Genomic DNA, 16,713 nt, shown 5'->3' with positions numbered 1-16,713 from the left:
AGTCCACTGCAAGGCATGCTGGGGGATTTTCACAACCTGAGAGTGCCACACCGGGTCCTGATTGGCTGCTCAGGGGAGGGCCATGGACGTGCATGTCAAGTAGTCACAGATGGGCAAGAGGGGGTGATATCAGGTAATACATCAGGGGAGGGGGGGAAGCCCAGAGAGAGGAAGAGAGAGAGAAAGAGAGAGAGGGAGAGAGAGAGAGGATCTGGAAAGTGGTTAGGCACATGTGCCGACTCAAGCCTGGCCTTCCCATTCCTGTCTGTCTCCATAAAAGAATTAGGATGAGGCACGAGCTGTGGCCAACATGTGTGCAGAAGAGGAGGAGAGGGGAGAGGAGCGGAGAGAAGAGGACAGGAGAGGAGGAGAGAGGAGGAGAAGAGGGGAGAGGAGCGGAGAGAAGAGGACAGGAGAGGAGGAGAGAGGAGGAGAGGATTATGCAAAAAATGCAGAGGCAAAATCAACGCGCTCCAACCCAAACATCAAAACATGATGCGTTGAGAAGATGGCATGACCTGATGCTGGATAGGAGCTGGCAGTGAAGTATCTCTGGACCTCATCTCTTTCTCTCTCTCTTTCTTTCTCTCTCTCTGTCTCTCTCTTTCTCGCTCTCCTTCAGTGTTTAAAGTGAAAACGTACGAGGGCGTTGGTACTGTACTCTGCATCCACATCTGCAGCTGCGAAGCATGCCGATGTTGCAGTCGCCTCCGAGTTCCCCTTTCGCCCCGTTCCCCGTTATAAATCGCATTTAGCTGCGTCCATGAATATAATTATCCAACTTCGGCCTTACGCAACAATGCAGTAGCCAAGCCAAATGACAAACAGACCATCCATAAATTAAGATTTTTTAAAATGGTTTTCACTCTCGTAATGTTTGCCACTTATTTGTGCTGCAAACTGCAGCGCTTTTTATTTTGTTTCCATCCATCTTTCTCACTCTGTTCTTTCTCTCTCTCTCTCTCTCCCTCTCTCCAATATCATTTTTGAAACAATAAGTTTCCAAGCAACGAAACAAATGCGCCATATGTGCAATGGCTTTGCAGCAGGCATTTATTTTGTCTGTGAAACCAAACTGGGCCGAATGATGCAGTGGTTTTACAGACGGATAGAGGATGCAGATGCTGTGTGTGTGTGTGTGTGTGTGTGAATCAGACAGCGCTACTTTGATGCTGCAGTTTTTTCCCCCCTCTTCTCTTCTGAGGGTTTTTATAGTAAGACCAAGGTCCCATAGTTTGACTATATTATTGTGGCCCTCCAGGATGGGGGGGGGGGGGGGGGGGGGGGATGCTCTGTTTTTTTTTTGTTGAGAACATTGAAATTCAGCTTTGCTCTGAGCCACAAGTAAGTTATGGTGATATTAAAGCAAATCTTGTTATTATCATACTTTAGTCGGGGGGCAGCCAACCCCCCCCTCCAGCAGTGTTCAGGGGAGAGAGAGAGGGATAGAGAGAGAGAGAGAAAGAGAGAGAGAGAGGGAGAAGCAGAGGCCTGTGTTTCAATGAGCGAACATATGGCATTTGGCCTGCACAGCGCGGACTGGGACGCCGGCACAGCCCAGGGCCCGAGTGATGCTGCTTGGCCCTCCACCAAACGGAAACAGGAGACTGGGAGACCGACTGAAGAAGGACCAGCTCTTTTAAGGAAAAAAAGAGTGTGTGTGAGTGTGAGTGTGTGTGTGTGCAGAGGGAGGTGTGTTTGTGTGTGTGTGTGGGGGGGGGGGGCACTGCACCTGCTTCCAATATGCTGCTCACCTCGCACCATGGGCGAAAGCAGTGGCTTTGCATCCAAGTGTGTGTGTGTGTGTGTGTGTGTGTGTCTGTCTGTGTATACGTGTGGAAAAAAACGAGAGAGAGGAAGAGAGAGAGAGAGAGAGAGAAAAAAAGCAGCAACAAAAGGAGGACTCACAAGGATGGGAAGATAAAAGACAACGAGCAAAAAAAAACAAAGAAATCGAAAGAGTAGAGAAAAAAAACACACAGACACACACACACACACACAGAGAGACACTTGAGAGAATAAGTATGGAGAACCAGCGAGCGAGGGAATGAGGGAGCGAGAGAGAGCAAGAGAGAGAGAGAGAGAGAGCGCGCGGCGGACTGAGGAAAGAGTCTTTCCTGTGCCTGTCACTCATCCCCGCTCACGGCGCTCACTTAATCAAGCGGGCATGTGGCATGGTGTGGCAACTGCCTGGGCGCATAAGTACATGCCTTGTGGTCTAGGCTGGTTGGAGGCCGTGCGGATGTGGCAGCGGTGGCAGCCCCTCTGCAGTTGTTCTTGGCATGTTTGTTTTGACAGTCGCCCGTGACACGGGGCACTGGCACCGAACGCGCCCGCTTTCTCTCGTCTTTTTGGAAAAGAAGAAGAAGAAAAAAAAAAACGTTTTCGTTGATCCTATAACTAAATACATTTTGGTTTGCAGAAATATAAATAGAAGCCATAATATCCCTGGGATAGCTCTAGCTCTGAGGAGAATGATATGAAAACAACTTTAATTGATTTTGTCTCTCTCCTTTTTTTTGCTCTGTCTTCCTCTGTCTGTCTCTCTGTCTCTCTGTCTGCCTCTCTCTCCATTCTCCCTCCACTGTCTTTGTCTCCGTCCACTGTCTTCCTGTCCTCTCGGCGGCCGTCTCCGGCGAGGACAGCGCATGGGACGATGGGAGGGAGACCGTCGTAGGGGACGACGGGAGTGGACGGACGTGTGAGGCTGAGCGTTTATCAGAGATTCCTGGGCTCGGCTTCACAGAGTCCCGATTGTTCCTCCTGCGCTGCACATCTGTGCCGAGTGCCAATAAAGGCACTTTGAAATGGACACCAATGACAACACACAGTGCACTAGGGAGAGAGAGAGAGAGAGAGAGAGAGAGAGAGAGAGAGAGAGAGAGAGATGGATAGAGAGACGGGGAGAGAGAGAGAGCCCCTGTGAAACAGCTCCCCTTGGAGCCCCGATGCTAAAAAGAGGAACAGCCAAGGCGCACAAAAGACGTCCGTTTTTCCAGAGTTTTCCGTATGTAAATATGCGCTCCCTCAGGGTCCCATTGTAAGAGAGGAATCTATATATGGACCCTGGCTCTATTATGGACAAATCCTCTTTAATGTTCTTGTCAGGCAAAGAACAGCTGGAGAGGAGATAAAATGGCGAAGCAATCTGCTCCAGCTGTGGAAGTATTAATGCAAAATTAACTACAGTGTGCCCGTTAATTGCTTTCTGGTTAATGTGCTTTTCACAAGTCTTGACTTCTCTTTTTGTCACACAATCGGAACTTCACCGGGGGTATCAGGGTCCTCTGTGAAATGAAAGATTCCATTTAAGAGAGTGAGAATGAGAACAAGGGAGGGGGAGAAGAGAAGAGAAGAGAAGAGAGGAAAGTCTTTTCTCTACCGCTCACACTCCACTGCGTTAAAATGACTCCAGTGTAAAATAAGCAAAATGGTAGCATTAGGCACCTGCTACTGCCTGTGTGTGTGTGTGTGTGTGTGTGTGTGTGTGTGTGTGTGTGTGTGTGTGTGTGTGTGAGTGAATGTGTGAGTGAGAAGAGTGTGTGTGTGTGTGTGTGTGTGTATGTGTGTGTGAGAGGATTTTAGTGTGCAGAGCCTTTTGAATTGAGAAGATATGACAATGAATATGGAAACTTGGTTTGGGCGCATTAGTACAACCAAATGGCCGAGATGTTGTCAGTGAGCCGGGGAACACAGTCCCTTCAGGAAAAAAAGAAACTGCGGCAGGCAGCTCTCTCACTTCTCTCCCTCTCTCTCTCTCATTCTCTCTTTCACTCTCCTCTTCCTCTGTGATGGAGTGATGACTGCGGATTTCAAACAGAGCAGCTGGCGCACTTCACTTTACTGCCATTTCATTTGTGTTATTATCTGTTGCCACCTCGCACCGCAGATACATTCTGACTCGTGACACATGGAAACTGTTTATGTAGCCGAGAGAGAGAGAGAGAAAGAGAGAGAGAGATAAATAGAGAGAGAGGGGAGGAAAGGAGAGACTGAATGAGAGCAAGAACGAGAGAGAGAGAGAGGAAGAGAGAGAGAGTTTTTTCCCCTCCATCCTTAAGGAGTAGCAGGAGTGCTCCTATGGTGGAGCCCCCATACATGCATGCATACTTTGAGGGGGCTGGAGAAGATTTAATTCCATGCTGTAAAACATTCATCAGAGCCAGATGACGTGGGAAGAACATTTTTTGGCATCTCTGTTTTATGGATAATTTGAGGTTATTTACACAGGATAAAGGGGCCGCTAATGAGTCGCAGACCGCAGGCTGCCAGGGGGACGTGGGACGGACGGCACGGCTCGCCCCCCAACACACACACACACACACACACACAGAGTCCCCGCAGCAACCCCCTGCTGCCTGGCCTGACAGGGTTTAGATACTGTACTTAAAGCTTACTGGATGGAGATCGAAACCTACTGTACCTCAACCTCACCAAGAGCTCATCCCAGAGGAGAGCTCCACAGGAGCTAATGACTCAGTTCACATTCCAGCGTTCTCTGTTACTGATGGCACATTTACGTTACATTTACGTTGCGTTTACGTTTGCTTTCAGCTGCCACCTGAGAGGAAGGACATTGCAGCAGTATACGTGGGGCTTCAGTGGCTTCTACAGAGCACCTCTTCCATTGTTGTCCATTAGATGGCTTACTTGCACAACAAACACGGCTTTTTCCACAGCCCACAGTTTGGGCGTAGTTCAACTCGCAGGCTGCATATTTCAGGAAAACAATGGTGGATGGGAGCAATATGTGACATGTGGTGAGTGAGGGAGAGGTCTGCCACCAAGCACAGCACACACACACACACACACACTCCCGCTGTACAACCACATGCACATGCACATGCACACAAAAGCTGTTAGCAGTAGACATATGTACATACACACACAGCATGTGAAATCTGGACAACACACAGACATGCACACACACACACACACACACACACACACACACACAGAAATACAATGTACAGACAGCCACATACAGACAGAAACATATCGGTACATGGACGTACAGTATACACAACACACACACACACACAGACACAGACACAAACTAAGACTCACCCAGAAACTCATACATGAACATGAACAAAAAACCGGGAGGCGTCTGCTGTAAACAGTCATGGCAAACTTCCCTTATCTTTCCTTCTGGAAAAAAACCCCACAGTACAGCTTGACACAGTAACCAGCAGAAGAAGACTTATGGCCTGTTTTGTTGGCTGTGCAAAGTGAAGATAAACAACAATTCATTCACCAACATGCATGCTGTGCTTAATGAGGAACAGCACTAAACATTGTGAAAGCCTAAGCCATGTCAAAATGGTTCCCATCATCCAAATGATAGCTCGTTACCCACTGCCATGGTCATGCCTGTATGTGTTAATTAGATTTTTGATTTCACAACTAAAATGCTCATTTTTTTGACACTTCCGTAGGCTGACATAGTTTATGAGATATCAACTGGTAATCCGCAATTGGACCTGCGTTGGAGCCTTCGTGAGATGTAAAAGGGGCCCATTAAGCAACGCAGCAAATTCCATATGAAAGAGACACCTGGCATAACTGGGACATTCTAAACATGTGCTGATGGAGAACTCCTAGGCGGGGGTGGGGGGGTGGGGGAACAGTGAAAACATCAGTAGAGCAGAAAGAACCCATCTCGAAATGACTCTTAAAAAGCAACAACGCTCCTCCTCCTCCTACCCGCCCGACTGTCAATGGAGACGGATGTGCGGTTTATAGATCAGGAAAACGAGTCGGTTCGCTCTTTACATCCGCGCGCATTGATTCCGCCGGACGGTGGATCGGTAGACACATCCCGAGCTGTCGTTAAGGAGCACGGCTCGGAGGCTGAGTCCTGGGGAGATCCGGCCGCGATAACACGGATTTGCTCTAAACACGCCGCTTTTGTGGCGGAGAGCGTTTATGAATAAGTAAACGTCAATGGTACCCTTTGCATCTCCCACTGTCTTCCTTAATGCTTTTGCTTTTAAGATGCATATCGCGCCATGCATAAAACATTGCCGCTCCCGTAACCACGGCGAAATAAATGATTGAAGGAACACATTCACACAAAAAAATCGCACCCCCCGAAAAAAGGGGGGAAGAAAATAAGAAATAACAGACAAGCAAGTGAACAAGTGACTGTGGATCTGTGTTCAGCTCCAGAGATTGGGCTCCGTGATTTAGTGGTTTCTTTTTCCAGCACGCAGTGCATCATAGCATGACTCACTTTGGCCCTCCTCTGTCACCCCCCCCCCTCACACACACACACACACACTTTCTTTTTCTTCTTCTTCTTCTCCTTAGTCGAACAGCCCCAAACTGATCTTTTAATTCATCCAATTGTCACTTCAGCTCTGGAAAAACAGGGCTGTAATTTTCGAAACTCTCCACCGCCTGTGACAAGTTTTCTTTTTTTTTTCTCCCCCCTTTTCATTTGGGCGCTGAGAGGATTAAATCAATTATGTTGATTCTGTATTTACTGCGTGCATGCCCGCAGTCGTTTGTAATTAGCTTATTGCTTTTGATGTGATGTAATGTGATGGAGTGTCTCGGGAGACATGGGATGCGGGAATAGAGTGGGAACGGGCCTGCCGTGGGGTGGGGTAGACTGGGGGGTGGAGGGTGGGGGGGGGGACTGGCATGGCCACCCTACTGCTCCAACCCACCCACCCACCTTCTCTGGCCATCCGATTGTTTTGGTCAGGCCTGAGGTGGACGGGCCAGTTTCACCTGAGCAGGCAGGGACAGAGGGCCTGGAGAGTGGGGGTGTGAGGGGGGGGGACTCAGTGTCGGATGGCTGCTCACAGTCCCTCAGAGAGGGACGGACCACCCGGAAGACTGGCGTCAGGCGTCCACCGTCCCCGATAACTGCCCAAACACACCCTAGCCATTCTCTCCTCCTCCTACACAGATCCAATACCACTCTCTCTTCTCTCCCTCGCTCTCTCTATCTCTCCTTCCCTCCCTCCTTTACATGCACGCATAATTACCCAAAGTGCTGCTCGGGCCCCTCTCTCATGCCATCTGATACGGGGCAGGTAGCAAAGCCCGAAGGGGACACTCCACTGACCAGCCGCTTTTGGACGCTGACCGCCTTTCAACTGCGGCCACCCACATCACGCCAGCGTAGGAGCAAGGCCCTCGGTGACAAAGAGGAAGCTCAAATCCAAAGTGGTGGCGTTGTGGTGTGTGTGTTTATGTGCCTCCGTGTGTGTGTGTGTGTGTGTGTGAGTGTGTGTGTGTGTGTGTATGTGCCTCCATGTGTGTGTGAGTGTGGGTGGTGGTGAAGGGGAAATACCTCAGAACTGGGAGTTAATGGGAGGCAGTCATGAGCTGCTATCTGCTGGGGGTGCCTTCATGAGCAGATGAAGGGTATTAATCTAAGGAGTGTGATCTAAGTGTGTGACAGATGCGTATTTGGAGCCGGACACGTCATGCTGGTTAAATGGGCTAGAGGCAGGGCCTGTTTGAAGTTAAATTTAGTCCCCTCTTCCCAGAGTCAAACAGAAGGAGGAGGTCTCGTGGATTCCTTGATGAGATTGACTGAGCCGGACTTCAGACAGACGGAGGAGTTTTCAAGTGGTGCCCACCTTTCTTCAAAGGAAAGACTGTGACCACAAAACACACACTCGCCACAAACACACACCCATACACCCACGCATGCATGCACACACGCACGCGCACACACACACACACACACACACACACACACACACACAATACACACACATGCACATAAAAGTGCACACAATTATTCATTCTTGCACATAAACAAGCATGCAAACACGTAAACACACACAAAAAACACTCAAACAAACACAGACACACAGCAAACACACACACACACACACACACTACTACCCTGCTCAGCATCCGTCTAGAGCACCATAGCCTCCACAGCGCAAGAGCAGACAGCTCTGTTTATGGAACAGGTCAGTGTGACACACACATGGACAGTGTGTTAAAATACACACAGCTCCTGCCACAGCTTCTAAAAATGCACTGCGGCCGTCTGTACATCCAAGAATAAAATAAACTCTGAATGTTCCGGCACGCTGAGCTGAGGATTTAATGATTGAGTATTTCAAACTATGGTTGGATTTGCCCCTGTTAAGGGAATGAAAAAAAAAAAAACGAAGAGAAGGAACTGTAGTAGGGGGGAAAAAAAGTCTTTAAAAGGCAGAGAGATATTGGATCGGACTTCAGTGTTTTACCAAGGGGCTGTTTGACTTGGCTGAGGGGGGCGGACAGATTTGCCGGGGATAAGTGCGTGTCACACGACGTCTCGGGGATTGCGAGGGGCGTAGGAAGCCGTAGGAAGCCCGCGGTGAAACCGAACACATGCAAACCGGCAGCCGCAGGCGCCCCGCATGAGCCAACCGACCCCAAACCCCGACTCCTGCACGAGAAAAGAGAGAGTGTTTCAGCAGCCTTGTGAAAGAAAAAAGAAACGCCCCCAAAAAAACCCTGTTTAAGGCTAATGGTAAATACACTGATAACCACGGTGCGATAGAAATCAGAAAACCATATTGAGCGCATAACGCAGTAAAATACATATAGCGTTACATACAGTAAAAAGGGGGGCCAGTGGAAGTCTGCACAGGTCTCTGTGGTGTGTGTGCTCAGACTAAACCAGCTACTGGCGCTACTCGGCAATTACCGGGCGTGATGGCCGACGCCGCGCGGCGTTCGTTCGGCCGCTCTGGGCCCAGGCGAGGGAGATCGTTATCTAGATTGCAGACTTGGACTTTAAGCGTCTAATTGCACCGATGGCACTTCGGGCGGGAAAAAAAAAAAAAAAAAAAGAAAACATCAACCAGAAAGTAGCCCTCGCTGGTCTGCGAGCAGATGCGTCGGTGCAGCCGAAAAGGCGTCAGTGTTTCTGTCCTGCAGCTGCGTTTTTAAAACGTTGCACCAGTGGCGGCGGCGGCGGCAGCAGCAGCGAGCGTTCGCAGGGCTCTCACAGCTGGGAGAGACGCCACGAGTGTGACTCAGGGGTCAGGCTGGGTGTGGTGGTGCGATTCTCGCGCCTTTAATTACAGTGATGAAGGGTTCGTACACGAGACCCTGGGGCCTGTGCAGCCTCTGCATGACAGAGCCCGAATGGCCAGCGAGAGTGTGTGTGTATGTGTGTGTGTGTGTGTGTGTGATGATGGCGTCATGTGTACCTGACGCCCGTGGTGGACACTGCGTTTTAGACAGTTCCAATCCTCCGGGACAGGGACGACGACGAAGCTCTCTTTCCCTTTTTCTGCTTCTGTTTTTCCACTCGACGGGTCACGTAGAAGGCACCGCGGGAGAGAGGGAGTGTGTGTGTGTGTGCGTGTGTGTGTGTGTGTGTGTGTGTGCGTGTGTGTGTGTGTGTGTGTATGTGTGTGTGTGTGTGTGTGTGTGTGGTGGGGGGGCTCATATAAAAACACATGTAATGAGAAAACATGTGGCATATGCCTATTGGAAGTCATCAACAACAGAAAATCATAATTAAAGGCAAACACACCCACACAGAAAAAAAAAGTTGTGTGTGTGAGGGATTGAGAGAGACAGACAGAAAGAGAGAGAGAGAGAGGGAGAGAGAGAGGGTAATAAAGAGAGAAAGTGAGAGAGAGAGAGAGAGAGGACAAGAGGAAAGACAGACAAAGAGAAAGACAGATAAAGAAAGAAAGAGAGAGAGAGGGAGAGAGAGAGAGAGAGAGAGAGAGAGCAGCAAGCAGCCTTCGCTTCGTGGCTCAGAGACCACTGTCATCATGTCTCAGGAATTAGGCAAACATATGCTGGTCTGCTGCTGTTGAGACCGAGGCGCCTTGCTCAGGCTGCGGTTTGGGAACATGAAAGGCTTTGTGGGATGAGCCGGAGAACTGGCCCTCACTCAGGGCCCTGTTGCCAGGGAATCTGGCAGTACACTCCAATTGTGGGACAGGGGAAGGAATTCGGTTACATATTCCAGCAGGGACCACAGCTCCAAACAAACCCAACGAACAGGCTGCTGACAAAACCATTCTGTCCACATACATACAAACTCCCTCCCGTAAAAAAAAAGGGGATGGGGGGGCTCAGCCACCCACCTGACCCCACACCCCCTTTCCCAAGTTCCCTCTGGGAATGCATGCAGGGGGGTGGTGTGTGTGTGTGTGTGTGTGTGTGTGTGGGGGGGGGGGTTGGATGAGGAAAGTAATGGTGAGGGAGTGAGGGAGAAAGAGAGAGAGACAGACAGAGAGAGAGAGAGAGAGATGGGAGGGGGGGTCCTCCATAGCTGAGTTGGCAGCCCCCTCCTTCAGGGAGCGAGTGCAGTCACAGGCGCTCCGAATGCTGGCAGCTTGCGCTCCTATTTGGCCGGGGCATTTTACAAACAAAGTCGTCTTTGTGTTTTTGTTTTATTGCCGCCAATTAAACAGTTAAACTTGATATCTATCATCAAGATGTTACCCAAGGGTCAGGCTCCATGATATGTGGAGAGGGGGGATACAAGGAGATGGAACAATTAACAGGTTACAGTAATCCCACTGCAAGGGCTTAACGGGAGTTCAGCGCAGCACGCTTCCATGGAAACTTGAGCAACTCCGCAGATTGGATGAGATCTCATTCTCCGTTGATAATTAGAGCGCTTTAGCGATGTGATGTATATCCAATGGAGCACAGAGAGAGCTTTCCAACACACCATTTGTTGTATTCTTCTTGGCAAAGCCGGGGAAATTTGTCACGTCTCGCGGTCTGAAAACAGAGTGTGTGTAGACTACACTGCAATAAGCCTGCTCCATATCTTCCCACAAGCAAATCAAAAGCCCAAACAATCACTGGTAACGTTCTCAAACTTCATGAGCAGTCTAATCAGTCAGTTACTGACTGTGTTGGGAGATAGAAACACTCTGTTGCTCTAGTTTCTCACATTGTTTACACTTCTGCTAATGCTCTATAAAACTAAAATCTGTGAATTAATGTGGTTGATAGAAAGATCAACCACATTATCTCAAAACTGACTATCGCCATACCATATGTCATAAAAGTAATAAGTTCATACGATCAAGATGGAAGGAAAAGCTACCAAAGATCAACTGTATTGGTGCAGAAATGTACACATCCACCTTACTGTGAGTCAGACAAAAACATAGTGTCACTGTAAATGAGGATAGGACACACTATAGGCCAGATCCTCAAGAGGAGGCCTGCAGTTCAAGCCCCCACCAGCAGGAGGCAGCCTTGACTGACAGATCGTGGTGACCAGACAAGGTCCTCACATCCAATCCAACATACCCTATGTACCCTATGTGCACTTATTGGCCCCACAGCCGCTCCACACACACATGCACATAGTATACTCACCCACCATGACACTGACACAGAGAGATACAAATAGATTAAAGGGGGCCAGTAAAACTAGTCTGGGCTGAACCGGGCCCGGCGTGGACGGACCCATCGGGCCCAGCAGTGCATGGCGAGGTGACGCTCCTCCTCCCCGACCGCACATCTGCGCGGCAGATCAAGCCGCCCGTGGCGGGGGAAGCGGGGACGGGGGACCGCTGACCGGAGAGAAGCGACATGTGGCATGCAGGAGGAGGATTCGCCGACCGCATTCATATCTGTCTGCCCGAGCATAATCCTCCGCCCGGGCTGACGCTCGGATGCAGAATGTTGCTTTTGTTTGGTTTACGGTTAAAGGCACCCTTCGGCCTGCCACAGGCCCTGGGCACACACACACCACGTCACCCGCCCTCTCCAACACCCCCCCCCCCCCTTCTCCCCCATCACCACAGCACCACTCATGATTACAGAAAAGCATGACTAGGGCCCAGCTGCAGCAGCGGCTGCTGCAGTTGTTGTTGTTGTTTGTTGACATTACGTAGTTTCACCCCACAACAAGGTTGTCACATACGCCCCGGACCCACACACACACACATACACACACACACGCACAAACACACACTCATACATCTGTCCTCAAAATCATCAACAGAGACACAGGAAAGGCTGCCAAGCCAGAAGTCACTGGGGTAAAAATGCATTTTTTGAGGGCTTTTTTTTTCTCTTGCGTACCACCAGAGAGCTGCTAATGGCTGTTGGGGTTTTTCTTAGGCCTTGGAATGATTATGGCGTCCCTGTCACTGAACCCTGCCTGTCCTTTTTCGAGAAACGAAGCCTTCTACTTCTTTCAGTTTCAGCCAGGTACCTTTCAGTCTTGTATAAGGATGAAAAATTGCAAAATAATCTAAAACATATATTATGTATATCTGTGCACACAGACACAGAAAGATGCAATTTCTTTTTTTTTTTTTTATTCCTCTAGCATAACAAAAACGTCTTTTGCTGTGTGTATGCTGTTAGTGACAGATTTCATCCAGTTTTTTTTCCCTTTGTGTGTGTGTCCGTGTCCATGTGTGTGCAACTGTAAGAGGAAAATGCGACGATTATACAGATCATCACTTTATCCCACAATGTAAGTGCCTTAAACGCTGAGAGATTCTCACAGAATGAGGTAGTCTGGGCACTCGAGCGGCAAATTGCCTATTAGATATGAGAGAGATTACCTGACAAAGGCACCGTGCAGGGGAGGGTGGTGTGGTGTGTGGACGACAGATGAGCGCACCACGACCCCAAAAATACATCTGAGCGTCTGTCTCCCCTTAAATACACATGCACAACAATTCCACTCTATAATTTCATGTTAGCGCGTCTGTCTCCCCTTAAATACACATGCACAACAATTCCACTCTATAATTTCATGTTAGCAATTAAAACCTCCTGTGCTGTCTCGAGAGCACATAATTTACTGAAATAATGTCTTAAATCAAGCGTTTCCTTCTCTGACAGACTTGTGTCTCCCCGAGGAATCTGTGATTCAAAACCGCAGTCTGCGATCTCCACGATGTTGTCACATGTTTTATCTCCTCTGGCTGACTAATTACCAGCAGCACTGGATGCTGGGAAAGCCCCCCCAAAATGGCTGTCTTATGCCTTTTTGCGGTTCAGTGTTAAGAATAACTGCTTCTCTTGCATTTTTAATTACACGCGATGATTTACAGCGACGAAACAGAGGTCAGATACAGAGGAGGGTCAAGACGAGGTTCATCGCTTAGCCACAAGAGTGATCCAACGCACGCAAAGGCATCAGCAGTTTACAAGCTGAGGTTTTGGAAATGATCTGATCTCAACAGGCTGTCATTTCTGACGATACTGCAAAGGTCACACCACACTTTAAGGAGTCAGATGCAATATGCAGTCAATTTCACTCATCAGATATACTGAAGGCCTACTTGTATGACTATGATATATCTGCATTTGTCGAAATTCCATCACAGCTGTCTGTATGACAGTTTGTTTGACTATGCTCTTCAGCATGAACACTGAATCGGAGTGTTGTCCCAGATGTTTCAGTGGTTTTATTTCCAGTTATTGATAAGTCATGCAGCATTCGGGTGTTCCGAGTCAAGTTGGTGTGTGTGTGTGTGCGACATCTGAAGAAAATAAACACACACTGCTCAGCTCTTCTTCTGTCTGGCCTGGCTGGTGCGATTGTCAACTCGAAAGTGGCAAGGAGAGGACAACGGGCTGGAAAAAGACTCTAGGAATCGGAAAGACAGGCTGTGTCATCTCCTCCCCGGACCCTTTTATCCCTCCCGCTCCCCGGCGAAAAATCCCATTTGAATCTTTCAGTGTTGCGACCGAACAGGCCGTCCCGGCATGCTCGGCGGCAGGCAGCAGTAAGCGAACCAGCGCCAAAACCCTGCCGGTACCTGTTTTACTGGTTAAAAGATCTGAGCGGAGGGGCCGCCTCTGACAGCAGGATGAAATGTTGGCTGGTAACCTGGCCAGAACGACGTGTGATTTTAACTGTGATGGTGTCCCCTGTGGCCACCTTTCAGTGTCGAGAGAGAGAGAGAGAGAGTGTGTGTGTGTGTGTGTGTGTGTGTGTGTGTGTGTGTGTGCAGAGCTCTCCGAACAGCTGTTTCCCCACTCTGTTCTTGATGTTGATGACCCGGAGAGGTCGCGTTAGTATGGAAAAAAAAGAAACAATGAAAGAGAGAGAGAGAGAAAGAAACACAAAAGCAAGAAAACCTCAAAACACCCTCAAAGTGTAACTGCCGGCACCTGGCAAAGTTGGCATCATGATGTGTCATTTCTCCCACTGGCAAATTAGTGGCATTAATCTTGTGGAGAAATTGAGGCAGCAATCTTGCAGATATTTGGAAACATTTACTGAGAACAAGCACTGCTGTCCAGTAACTCAACAGCCTCTAGCATACAACCGAACAATAGGAAAAAATAATAAAACACAAGAATCTTTTTTCCCCCTCCCTCGGAAAAACCCCCCCCTCACGACCACAGCGACAGTAAAACTTAAAAGTAATGTTCTCCTTTTTTCTTTAATGATAAGAGTAACATTATATGTGGTCACCAATGGCTCCGCCATTTGATTGCCACCTGCAAATTATTGGCTGTTGGCATTATTTTCCCCGAACACATACAATTGCATTGTGCTCTCTCTCTCTCTCTCTCTCTTTTTTTATTGGGGACGAAAAAAAAGTCACTAATCTGTGGCTGGTTCAGACAGAGGACTCCCACGGCACACACATCTGTGTACCAGCTGAGTCGGTTCAAGCCCCGCTCTTGTGCTTTCAGATATCAAAGGCCTGAGGGTGCTTTGGCACTGTTCAGATAGTTGTCCTTTTTATAAAAGACAAATAAGCAAAAAGCCCGGGCCGGCGTCCAAGAACGGTCTCTGACACAATGTTGAAATGAGGGGAGGACTTGGCTCCCTGACATGTGATCTGCGCGCGTTAAAAAGCTGCGGCGGCCGTGGGGAGAGCGAGACGGACCGGCAGGGGCTGTCAGGATGCTTGTCCTCGGCGCTCTGATGCAGTCACACATTCTTTTATGAAGCTGGCGCGGTGCGTCAGCACAAAACACCATCATTTGCGAAAACCACTTTGTGGCCCTTCAAAAGGTTTATCCAGACTGCTCCGCTTGCACAAAGCAAGTGTGTGTGTGTGTGTGTGTGTGGGTGTGTGTGGGTGGTGGAGGTGGTGAGGAATGGAAAGTGTTAGCACTAGGTGTGTGGCACCATTTTCTTCAAGGAGGTGGCCATGTGCTATGAGGTCATGCTGTGTTTGCCTGACAGAAAGATATGGTAGGCCTGACAGAAAGATAATGACGAAGGCTTCCCTGATGTTGTTTGAGAGTGACAAGTCCTCTTTATCCCCATAGATTACTCCTTCTTAAAACCTTTACCTCCTGTAGTAGAGGTAGAAAAGAAGGACTGGTGTGGAGGAAAAAGGTCTCTCTCTCTCTACCCGGCGGCAGCAGCACTGAAACTGTGCTGTTGAAAAGGGATGGAGATGCAGATAGCATCAGTGCAAAGAGAGTAACAGCCCCGTCCAGGCCAATGACACAGCAGTTGCTTTGGGTCGTATAAATGAACCAAAGAGCTTCAGCTAATGAGGCATCATGTCGAACACATGCAGGAATCCGCGTGTTCCCAGTGTACTGGGTTGAATCAACATTATACAAGAACAAGATTTAAATGAAAACAAGCAGCATTTGGTTTTTCGACATCAAAGCCATTAGCATGCTATGGATAACCAGAAGCTGCTCCCTTTGCTTTGACAAAACCAAACAGACAATTAAACACACGCTGCGACGAATCCGAAAACATTTCTCAATCCACTTTAGTACTCTTTCAAGGGAGCCTTGGTTTAGACGCACAACCTTTAAATCTGCCAAGCTATTTCGACTAATAGAATCTGAGTGGTAGGTACAAGGAGCAGGGTATGGCCAAAGAGGTAGTTGAACCTAATCGAATGTGACAGCAAGGGGTAGGAGACAAGGGCCAAGGGGAAAGGGAAAAAGTAACAATTCTGCATTTTTTTCACTGGTTCATTTATTTGCAGTAATAATCGGAGATCATAACACCGTCACCTCAGATCTCACTGCGAGGACTCAGCACTCCGGCGCTGATGGCTGGTTTACACAGAGAATAATTGCGTGTGCTCAAGAGGTAAACAGTAGGAAAATGAGAGCGAGAGCGAGAGAGAGAGAGAGTGGTCAGGCCCGTACAAATTTAGACCACTGACGGCCAAAATGGCCTGTCAAACGAGTGCTGCTCGCGTAATGACAATTTTATTTGTCGGAGCATGAAAACAAAACATGAACTGATTAGATACTCCTTGAATATGAATCAGATGCTGCTGCTGCTGCTGCTGCTGCTGTTGTTGTTGCTGCTGCCGACATGTGTCACCACTGACCAAACACACGTCATTGTCATTTTTCAGAACATTACTTCCTTATTACTGGATCTAAACAACACAACGTCCTAATAGAACTCCCAGTTCTTAGGAAAGCATCGTTGTCGCTACCTCAGGGCCTGTCCCCATTCTACATGACCACCAGACATGCTGGACGGTAAAAGAGCTCACAGCGAAAACCTGCTTAGCATCGAACTCAGGGGGAAACATGCACATTAAAAGCAGAAGAAAAGCCCCCAATAAAAGATTACTAATGCGTAACAGTCCCTGTTCAAAGGGGCTGCTGTGCATTAGTTAGGCACTACTTTTGTTTAACTCCATGTCACATTATTGCTTTTTCGGTTCTTCCTCTGCCAGCTCATCTGATCTGGATGGAAGTTATATTGGATTAGGGAGGTAGCTGACATCTCATAAGCATTGCCAAATATAGACGGGTTGAAGGTCAACTTGGGCTTTGTGTGCCGTGCAATGA

This window comes from Sardina pilchardus, chromosome 11 (assembly GCF_963854185.1).
Source record: "Sardina pilchardus chromosome 11, fSarPil1.1, whole genome shotgun sequence".
Taxonomy (NCBI): Eukaryota; Metazoa; Chordata; class Actinopteri; order Clupeiformes; family Clupeidae; genus Sardina; species Sardina pilchardus.
This window is presented reverse-complemented; position numbering follows the sequence as displayed.